Source organism: Branchiostoma belcheri, unplaced genomic scaffold (genome assembly GCF_001625305.1).
Source record: "Branchiostoma belcheri isolate BF01 breed outbred unplaced genomic scaffold, Haploidv18h27 scaffold39, whole genome shotgun sequence".
In the NCBI taxonomy this organism is placed as follows: Eukaryota; Metazoa; Chordata; class Leptocardii; order Amphioxiformes; family Branchiostomatidae; genus Branchiostoma; species Branchiostoma belcheri.
This window is the reverse complement of record NW_017804009.1, coordinates 28,280-32,958: the sequence shown is the minus strand read 5'-3', so window position 1 is coordinate 32,958 and position 4,679 is coordinate 28,280. Positions and strand designations below refer to the sequence as shown.

The 4,679-nt window shown below is 45.9% G+C and overlaps 1 pseudogene; it reads right to left on the bottom strand.

Annotated features, from left to right (window-relative positions):
* Positions 1–202: 202 nt before the first annotated feature.
* LOC109476779 lies at positions 203–4,230 on the bottom strand (annotated as a pseudogene).
* Between the last annotated feature and the right edge of the window lie 449 nt (positions 4,231–4,679).

Genomic DNA, 4,679 nt, shown 5'->3' with positions numbered 1-4,679 from the left:
CGCTTCTTAGGCTGCTAAATGGTTAGGCTTAGGCTCGAGTCAAGTAAAACTCCCAGATGCTTATAGGAAGTAACTCTCTCAAGAGCAGTGTCATCAATTTTGACTACCAAGTTGGGAGAGGATTTTGTCTTCATATAAAGTGGATCCCATTAACATCCATTTTGTCTTTGAGATGTTGAGTGTTATTCCAACGTACCAGGAAGATATCTGTTTGAGCTCAGTGAGTTAAGTGTACTGTCTATGCATCAGGGATCCTTGTTTACACAAAATATAGCTGTGTCATCGATCGGGATCGGGATTTATAACCTTAGTGTCTCCATGGTAACGATGTCACGTGATTTGCTTTCTATGAATATATTAAGGAATTTCTAAGGGAACCATTATATAGCAATTCAGAACCTGCAGCGTCATTGCAACGTCCGGATGTTCATCATTATCACCATGGATACTCCGCCACATCTTGAGTGCCTGTTCAAAACAGCTGATGGCCTTTCTGTGATCATCAGTGAATAACTTGATACCCAAGTTATGGAGTGCCCTGGCGATGTCAGGATGTGCAGTGTCCTCACCATAGATACGCCGCATCATCTGTAGTGCCTGTTCATCATAGCTGGCGGCCTTTCTGTTGTTACCAAGGCTACTCCAGGCAAGACCCAAGTTGTGAAGTAATTTGGAAATGTCAGGATGAGCAGTGTCCTCACCATAGATACGCCGCATCATCTGCAGTGACTGTTCATAATAGCTGATGGCCTTTCTGTAATCACCAAGGTCCCTCCAGGCGCCACCCAAGTTGTTAAGTGCAATGGTGATGTCAGTATGGTCAGTGTCCTTAACATGGATACTCCGCTCCATCTGTAGTGCCTGTTCATAATAGCCGACGGCCTTTCTGTGATTACGAAGTTTACTAAAGGTGGCACCCAAGTTGTTAAGCGACATAGAGATGCCATGGTGTGCAATGTTCCCACCATAGATTTTCCGCATCATCTGTAGTGACTTTTCTTTATAGCTGGCGGCCTTTCTGTGATCACCAAGGTTACCCCAGGCGCGGCCCACGTAGTTTAATGCCTTGGCGATGTCAGGATGTTCAGTATCCTCACCGTGGATTTTCCGCCTCATCTGTAGTGACTGTTCATAATAGCTGACAGCCTTTCTGTGATCACCGAGGTCAGTCAAGGCCCTTGCCAAGAAGTGGAGTGAATTGGCGATGTCAGGATGTACAGTGACATCGCCCTGTAGTACCGGTTCCATGCATGATTTTGCCTTTTTGTATTCACACAGACTTAAATGTACATCTGCTTGTAAATTTGGTGAGTTGTCAAACAGAACAGGCGCTTCCACCGGCGATGGGTGGGCGTTAATAAGTTGTGGAATAAATGCCTTTAACGGTGTTGCTGTGTAATGGTACCTCATCAACTGTTTTGTATTCGAGAAGTAAAACACTTTCCTCAACTTCTCCTCCCCCAGATCAGTATTATCAGACATGGACGATAAGGCTGACATGTTCTCCACCTGCCCACGGTTGTTCATGTATGTCCGCAGCCTCAGTTCTGCCGAGATGCTGACCAGCACTTTCAAGTGATGCGCGTTCTCACTGTTGATGACTCCGTTCATGGTCATCTTCTGAATAGTCTCCCACATTGTGGTGGGTTGTATGCCACGGAGTAGTGCCCAACACGACACTGCAAGGGTCGAAAATCGGTAGATTTCTTTCTTCACATCGAGCAGATTAGATGTCGGAGGTTCGAGTGTAAATGTTTGGGTACCTTCTTTCACTATGTCCTTTCCCTGTGACACAGATATTGCCCCTTTACTACGCTGGAGTTGCTCAGTCCACAAAGCGGAGTACTCATCGACAATGTCCTGCTCTCCTGTGATCAAACACACATTCTCCAATACGCTGGCGAGATGATAGCCTTCCTTTAAATACAGCTGCAGATCTTTTGTCAAGATGCTTGTCATCTCACTTGGTGTGTGGATAAGTTCAGCTGTTACACCCCTGCCCAGTGGAGTCTTGCATGCATGCGGCATGGATCCGTCGAACGCGAACCCGCGCGGAGTTACAGAGTCGTAGAACCAGTTGTTCGGTGGGTCTTGAGAAAAATCATTGAGGGACTTGATCGCCATGGCTGGAAGAATGGTTTCTCCCAGGTTGATGACTTTCAGATGCAGGTAATGAGTAAGGTTGCGGAAATACGCGACGTTACTCCCTGTTTCCTCCTCTATCAGGATGGCGAACTCTATATCAGAGAACGGGGTTACTAACCCTGTGGCCTGTGAACCCAGGCCTATCATGGCGTACTTACAGGGAGGGGGGCCCATTACTTCCATACATTCATCTACAAGACCAGCTATGAACGTTTTTCTCTGTCGACTGATTGTTTGGAACAATTTAAAGATTGCTTCCGCTCTCTGCTTCTCCACTTCTCTTATCTCTGGATCATCGTCATCGAGACTATATGGATCGATCTCTTGTTCGATTCTTTTCATCTCTTCTTCTACATCCTCTCGGTTTTTCTTCAGTATTGATTTGTGTTTCTCTGTGTCATTGATATCCACGACATGTTTGATCCCCAGCACGTGCTTAAGAAATAACTGACTAACTTGTAGAATGGATTGTCTGATGGCCCCTCTGTCTTTTGCCTTTGCTCTGACCAGTGCGGCATTACTGAGTGCTGCGGCCTTAGTGAAGTCACTTCCGTCTTTCGACTGCATTCCTATTTCCATGTAGACCTGGCTTAGCCCGTACAGGGGCGTTACCTCTTTTCTGTATTGATCTGTTGTTGGATCTGAACAAAACAACAGTTTCCGGTTATAAAGCATTATTTTATATAATCCAGCAATATAAAAAACACAAACAGAAATGAAAACTCTTCAAACTGGTAGCTTGTGTACTATGTTAGCACCGTCAAGAATCTATTTATCTTGCATATTTCATCATAACGTGCAGAAGGTGCGTTTGTGATATGTTGTCTGTGGTACATTGTGATATCTGATTAGGCTATATGAATCATATCTTAATAGCAAGACACCACACTAAGATGCAATTCCATACTTCAATCAGATTTGAATGTGTGTTACAGATATGTACTTATTTCTTCTCATTGTGGACGTCTTTAGGTACGTACGTTTCACATGGACGGCCCTAAGCGCAGCTGCAAAGTGTTGTTCTGTCCTGTCCAGGTCTCCTGTCTGCAGGAACCCAGACCGTTAATAAGCATACAACAAACACTGTATATCCACTACTGCATTATGTACTCATTCACAAGTGAACGGCAGTCACTCAGGTATATGGTTGTTGTTTATATATTGTTGTAACATATTGTTATAATAATTATGTTGGTCAGCTGTGGCTGCATGGCCGATCTACTGTGTTTTGACAACAAACCAATCACTACTAATTATATCTATGCTTTAAACAATGTTAAGTTTGCGATTCACTTACAGTTGTGAGGCATGTTTGAAACGATACCAAAGCCAAAAATGTTATTTTAGGAAGCGAAACACTTACCCGTCTCCTTACTTCCCGTATTTCCTTTCTGACTTTCGCTGCGTGCAGTAAGCGATGTGTGAGGACGGTTTTCCCATGTGGATCGTCACATCGCTCCAGGGCTGTGCTGTACAGGGCTGTAGCCTTGGTCAAGTGTCTGGGCTCCTTTAATTCTCTTCCTCTCTCAAGGTTCACGTCTCCGAGACTTTTCATAGCCTCAACTTTTAACAGGTTGTTCCCCTCCACTATTCCTTCTACAAGAACCTTCGAGTAGCCCTCTAAGATGGAGTCAGTATTGCCACCTCTAGCCAATGTCTTATCCAAGTCTTGAAAGACTTCTGCCACCCCGAGAACGGAATGAATGCTTGTGTTCCTTGTTGATCCAGCTATGGGCGTTTTCTGCCTGGGTTTCTCGGCGAGTTTGACTCTATGTTGGAGAGATTCTCCTTCCCCCGGGTCCTCACACCGGAGCAGCGCGGCCCTGTACAGGTTCAGGCCCCGCTCCAAGTTCTGTGAAACTTCGGTCTTGTGGAGTCTTCCTTTCTCCACGTTCAAGTCTCCCAGGCTCTTCAGTACCTCCACTTCCTGCAGCCTGTCCATATCAGACAAGGCGGCCAGAAGGGCGCGGCCGTACCCCGTCTCGGCCAGGTCATACCTGTTAGCCGTCACAAACCTCCGGCATTGCACGTCTGCAGGGAGAAGGGTCCCCGCAACACGCAGTATGTTCGACATGGTGATCGGTCGGGTAATGGTACAGAAGGCACAAGTCACCAATGATGTCTGAAAACGACTTTCAGTTGCCACGTAAAGCGGTAGTGTCGGCAGCGGAACACCAGGTGTGGTGACGTAATCTAGTAAAGTCTGTCTCTAGTTCCACTTTCGATTGTAACAGGTGTAGAACACAGTTTACAGCCGCGCCCCCGTGTATAAAATATTCCGTAAAAAGTCGCCTGGGTTTGTTGCCCAGTGGTCCCACTGCTGTGCAATGAAACTTTGGGAACGTTTGTTAGACCTTAGCAACGAAAATCCCCCGTGACTCATGGCCCCCTGACATCCTTGTTTATACCTGCGGGAACACACGTCATCATTAAACAACTTGTGGTACAGTGTATTTTGGTGTAAACAACTGGCTATAAATACCCGGGGCTTTCCAGCAGTTTCCAACGCTGTGTTGTTGAAGACTCTAAACAAA